This window comes from Nycticebus coucang, chromosome X, assembly GCF_027406575.1.
Source record: "Nycticebus coucang isolate mNycCou1 chromosome X, mNycCou1.pri, whole genome shotgun sequence".
In the NCBI taxonomy this organism is placed as follows: domain Eukaryota; kingdom Metazoa; phylum Chordata; class Mammalia; order Primates; family Lorisidae; genus Nycticebus; species Nycticebus coucang.
The window spans coordinates 67,093,150-67,099,771 of record NC_069804.1 but is presented as its reverse complement, the minus strand read 5'-3'; the positions used below and the strand labels follow the sequence as shown (position 1 = coordinate 67,099,771).

The 6,622-nt window shown below is 34.9% G+C and overlaps 1 non-coding gene across 1 annotated transcript; it reads right to left on the bottom strand.

Moving 5' to 3' along the window:
- Positions 1-4,727: 4,727 nt before the first annotated feature.
- On the bottom strand, positions 4,728-4,834 carry LOC128578753 (U6 spliceosomal RNA). Its single transcript, XR_008377886.1, has one exon. It is a non-coding gene; the product is annotated as a U6 spliceosomal RNA (small nuclear RNA).
- Between the last annotated feature and the right edge of the window lie 1,788 nt (positions 4,835-6,622).

The window sequence follows — 6,622 nt, the reverse complement described above, 5'->3', positions numbered from 1 at the left end:
ATGTCTCAAGAATTCAGCCAATTCAAAGACCAAATGACCAAAGATTTTGATACATTGAGACAAGAAGTTGCAGCCCTGCAACAATCTGAGAAATACAATCTGAGAAATACAATAGAATCCCTCAGTAACAGAATGGAGCAAGCAGACGAAAAAATTTCTGACATTGAAGACAAAGCTTTTGAACGCTCCCAAACTTTCAAAGAGAAAGAGAAATGGACGGAAAAAACAAATCACTCTCTCATAGAGCTCTGAAATAATTTGAAGAAAAACAATATTCGCCTTATAGGGTTCCCCGAAAGTGATGAAGTAGCTCACAAGGCACAGAGTCTCTTCTTCATGAGATTATGAAAGAGAACTTTCCAATGTGCCAACAGATTCTTAAATTAAGATAGAAAACAGTTTCAGAACTCCAACATGAATCAATAGACGCATCATAACCAATTTCACTAAAGTTAATATGAAGCAGAAAATTCTGAAATCAACGAGACATAAGAAAACCATAACGTACAAGGGGAAGAATATTAGAATAACTGCAGATCTCTCTGCTGAAACCCTTCAAGCTAAAAAAGGATACTCATCGACTTTAATCTCTTAATACAAAATAACTTTCAACACTGGATACTGTATCCAGCTAAACTAAGTTTCATTTATGATGGAGAAATTAAATACTTTAATGACATTCACATGTTGAAGAAATTTGCCATAACAAAACCAGCTCTCATGGATATTCTCAGACCTATTCTCCATAAATACCAGAGTAATCCTCCACCACAAAATTAAACTCACCCAGACACTTTGGATCAAAGTCCAACTTCCACAGTTGCAAAAGGATTAAAAATGTCCACTGGACTTTTGAAAGGCTTATCAATATTCTCCATTAATGTGAATGGTATAAATTGTCCTCTCAAGAGGGATAGGTTGGCTGACTGTATACCAAAAATCAGGCCAGATATCTGTGCATACAAGAATCTCATCTTACCTTAAAAGATAAACATAGACTCAAGGTGAAGGGATGGTCACCTATATTCCAGGCTAATGGAAAGCAGAAAAAGCAGGTGTTGCAATCCTATTCGCAGATACAATAGGCTTTAAACCAACCAAAATAAGGAAAGATAAGGATTGAAACTTTATATTTGTTAAAGGTAATAGTCATTATGATGAGATTTCAATTGCTAATATTTATACATCCAAACAGAATGAGCCTCAATTTATAAGAGAAACTCTAACAGACATGAGCAACTTGATTTCCTCCAGTTCCATAGTAGTGAGAGATTTTAACACCCCTTTAGCAGTGTTGGATAGATCCTTCAAAAAGAAGCTAAGAAAAGAAAGTTTAGACTTAAACTTAACCATTCAACATCTGGATTTAACAGACATTTACAGAACATTTCATCCCAACAAAACTGAATACACATTCTTCTCATCAACTCACAGAACATACACCAAAATCGATCACATCCTAGGTCACAAGTCTAACCTCAGCAAATTTAAAGGAATAGAAATTATTCCTTGCATCTTCTCAGACAATGATGGAATAAAAGTTGAACTCAATAACAAGAGGAATATGCATACACATAGAAAAACATGGAAGCTAAATAACCTTATTCTGAAGGATAGATGGGCCATAGACGAGATTAAGAAGGAAATTACCAAATTTTTGGAACAAAATAACAATGAGGACACAAATTATCAGAACCTCTGGGATACTGCAAAGGCAGTCCTAAGAGGGAAATTTATAGCACTGCAAGCCTTCCTCAAGAAAACGGAAAGAGAGGAAATTAACAAGGTAATGGGACATCTCAAGCAACTGGAGAAGGAAGAACATTCCAACCCCAAACCCAGCAGAAGAAAAGAAGTAACCAAAATTAGAGCAGAATTAAATGAAATTGAAAACAAAAGAATTATACAACAGATCAATACATCAAAAAGTTGTTTTTTGAAAAGATCAATAAAATAGATAAGTCTTTGGCTAAAATAAGAAGGAAAAAAGTAAAATCTCTAATTTCATAAATCAGAAATGGTAAAGAGGAAACAACAGACCCCTCTGAAATTCAAAAAATCCTTAATGAATATTACAAGAAATTTACTCTCAGAAATATGAAAATTTGAAGGAAATTGACCAATTCTTGGAAGCATGCCACCAACCAAGACTTAGCCAGAACGAAGTGGAAATGTTGAACAGGCCTATATCAAGTTCTGAAATAGCATCAACTATACAAAATCTCCCTAAAAAGAAAATCCCAGGACCAGATGGCTTCATGTCAGAATTCTACCAAACCTTTAAAGAAGAACTAGTGCCTATATTACAAAACCTCTTCCAAAATATAGAAAAAGAAAGAATACTACCCAAAACATTCTGTGAAGCAAGCATCATCTTGATCTCTAAACCAAAAAGAAAGAAAATTATACACCAATATCAGTAATGAATATTGATGCAAAAATATTCAATAAGATCCTAACAAACAGAATCCAACAACACTTCAAACAAATTATATACCATGACCAGGGTCTCATGGGTACTTCAATATATGAAAATCTATAAATGTAATTCAGCACATAAACAAACATAAAAATAAAGACCATATGATTCTCTCAATTGATGCAGAAAAAGCTTTTGATAATATCCAGCATCCTATCATGATAAGAACACTTAAGAAAATTGGTATAGAAGCAGCATTTCTTAAACTAATAGAGGCCATCTACAGCAAACCCACAGCCAATATTGTATTCAGCTGAGTTAACTTGAAACCATTTCCACTTAGATAAGGAAGCAGGCAAGGTTGCCCATTGTCTCCATTGCTCTTTAACATTGTAATGGAAGTTTTACTCATTGAAGTTAGGGAAGAAAAGGTGATCAAGGGTATCAGACAGAAAGATTGTGAAATCTTGAATAGACTAATATAAAGTACTGAAATAGCATCAGTTATATAAAATCTCCCCAAAAAGAAAAGCTCTGCATCAGATGGTTTCACACCAGAATTCTATCAAACCTTCAAAAACGAACTAGTTCTTATGATGTATAAACTTTTCCAAAATATAGAGAAAGAAGAAATCCTCCCCAACACATTCTATGAAGCAAATAACACCCTCATCCCTAAATCAGGAAAGGACTCAACAAAAAAAGAAAACTACAGACCAATATCATGAATGAATGTTTATGCAAAAATACTAAACAAGATATTAGCAAACAGAATACAAGAACACATTAAAAAGGTTATATACCATGATCAAGTGGATTTTATCCCAGAGAAACAAGATTGGTTCAACATACACAAATCCATTAAATATAATGCACTACATAAATAGAATATAACATAAAGACCATATGACTCTTTAAATTGAAGCAGAAAAGGCTTTTGACAATATCCAGAATCCTTTCATGATAAAAACACTCAAGAAAATCGGCTTATATGGAACATTCTTTAACATGATAGAGGCCATCTACAACAAAACCACAGCCAATATGATATTTAATGGAGTAAAACCGAAAGCATTTCCACTCAAATTTGGGGCTAGACAAGGATGCCCAATGTCTCCAGCACTATTTAACATTGTGTTGGAAGTCCTAGCCATAGCAATCAGGCAAGAGAAGGAGATCAAAGGAATCCAAATGGGGGCAGAGTAGGTCAAATTCTCCCTCTTTACAGATGACATGATCTTATACTTGGAAAACCCCAGGGACTCAATTTCAAAGCTCTTAGAAGTGATGAAGGAATATAGCAGAGTCTCATGTTTGAAAGTCAATACCCACAAATCAGTAGCCTTCGTATACACCAATTGTCAAGCTGAGAGCAAAATCAAAGGCTCTGTTCATTTTACAATAGCAAAAAAGAAATGAAATATCTGGGGATATATCTAACAAAAGATGTGAAAGATCTCTATAAATAGAATTACGAAACTTTGAGAAAGGAAATAGGAGAAGATGTCAATAAATGGAAGAACATATCACTGCTCATGGCTGAGAAGTATCAACATTGTTAAAATGTCCATATTACCCAAAGCAATCTATACATTTAATGCAATTCCATCAAAACACCATTGTCTTACTTTAAAGATCTTGAAAAAATAGTACTTCGATTCATGTGGAATGAGAAAAAAAACAAATAGCAAATACAGTTCTTAGAAATAGAAACAAATCTGGAGGCATCACTTTGCCAGACTTCAGGTTATATTACAAGGGTATAGTGATCAAAACATCATGGTTCTGGCCCCAAAATAGAGACATATATCCATGAAATAGCATAGAGAAATTAGACATGAACCTAGCCACATATCATCAATTAATATTTTATAAGCCTAACAAAAACACATAATGGGGAAAATAATATTTATTTAACAAATGGTGCTGGGAGAATGAGTTCTCCACATGCATAAGACTGAAACTGGTTTAATTACCATAACAAACTGCCATTTTTCAGAATCTTAGTAATCCCTCGTGTGCAGTATGAATCTGGTCTGTATTCCAAGTCTACAACTAGTTTTGACCTTGTATATCAAAATGTTTTCTTAATCCTGGAACTGTAAGTGTACATTGAGATAATAAATTACTGGGTCAGATTTTACCAGATGAATAAACTCTTTGAAGAATAACGGGAAAAAAAAATAAAAAAGACTGAAACTGGACCCACACCTCTCATCACGAACCAAAATTAATTAATTGCATAGGATAAAAAATTTAAATTTAAGACACAAAACAATAAAAATTCTATTTTTATTTGTTTTAATATAGAAATATAGAATGCTTCACAAATTTGCATGTCATCCTTGCAGCGAGGCCATGCTAATCTTCTGTGTATTTCTCCAATTTTAGTAAATATGCTGCCAAAGCAAGCACAATAAAAATTCTAGAAGAGAGTGTGGAGAAAACACTGGACGATATTGTCCTGGGAAAACACTTTATGAGGAAGACCTCCTTAGCAATTACAGCAATACCAAAAATAAATAACTGGGACCTGATCAAGCTAAAAAGCTTTTGCACACATAGGAGTACCACAAACAGAGCAAACAGACAGCCCCCAGAATGGGAGAAGATTTTTGCATGTTATGAATCTGACAAAGGCCCGATAACTAAAATCTGCAGAAAACTCAAATTAAACAATAATGAAGGTGCAAGCAACCCTCTCTATAAGTGGGCAAGAGATTTGAACAGAAACTTCTCTGAGGATGACAGACAAATGGCCAATAAACACGCATAAAAATGCTCATCTTTTTTAATCATCAGAGAAATGCAAATCAAATGCAAATGCAAATCAAAACCACCTAACACCAGCAAGACTGGCCCATATCGCAAAGTTCCAAAACACCAGATGCTGATGTGGCTTTCTACACTGCTGCTATGATTGCAGACTAACACAGCCCTTTTGGAGAGTTATGGAGACTCCTCAAAGATCTAAATGTAGACTTTAAATTTGGCCCTGCAATCCCATTACTAGGTATCTATTCAGAAGAACAAAAATTATTTTACCACAAAGACATTTGCACTAGAATGTTTATTGATGCTCAATCCATAATTTCCAAGTCGTGGAAGCAACCTAAATGCCCATCAACCCATGAATGGATCAACAAACTCTGGTATATGTATACAGTGGAATACTATGCAGCCATTAAAAAAGATGGAGACTTTACATGTTTTACATTTACCTGGATTGAGTTGAAATACATTCTTCTTAGTAAAGTATTGCAAGAAGGGAAAGTTATACATCCAATGTACTCCATCCTAATATAAAATAAATATATAAACAATTACATGTTCCTAAGAACAATAAAACATTATTATAATCCAGTTCAGGGGTAGAAGGATGCAGGAGGTGGGAGGGGAGAGGACGCATGGCAGGAAGAGGCAGGGCATGAGCAGGATCTCACCTAATGTGCACATTGTGAGGGTGTATAACACACCGCAGGGTGAGGGGCTCTTCTACAAGTGGAAATTTACCCTAAAATGTAACCTAAATATTGTACTCTCATAAATTGAATTTGAATAAAGTTAAAAAATAGAAAAAAAGAAAAAATTAAGAACTGCACATTTTAGCAAATGGATATAATTTTTTTTTTTGAGACAGAGTCTTACTCTGAGAGATGACATCATATAAGAACTGATGAAACACATTGGACTGACAGAATCAAGTGGGATGTGCTTTCAGTATGCACACCTGCATAGACAAGACCACAGATTAAGAAGTTCAGTGCCATCTGGACACAGAATCTTTGACTTATTACTACTTATAGAGGAACTGGAAGATGCCACATAGTGGTCCCAGGCCATGCGGTTAATAGAATTTCCACTTATGCAAAATAGAGGACCATAAAGATCTGAGTGGAAGATCTGCCAATAAAATAACCCTATTGTCAGTGAGAGAGTTAACATGGCATTAGAGCATTAGAGTCAATGACAGAAATGTTGCTTGTGTGTAAGATGGATAGATTCCAGAGGAAAAAGTGCAAGGGTATGAGAAGGTTTTGGTTAAGGATGGCTGCATTGATGAAGAGAAGACTCCCTAACAAGAGTGACCAAGGACATCAGTAGAAATGAGAGAACATGTGGGATCCTTAGTTTTCAACCTCAGCAAACCCTCCATGTGGAGACTCAGTTAGCATGGTAGAAGAGGCCATTTTCTGGAAAGTA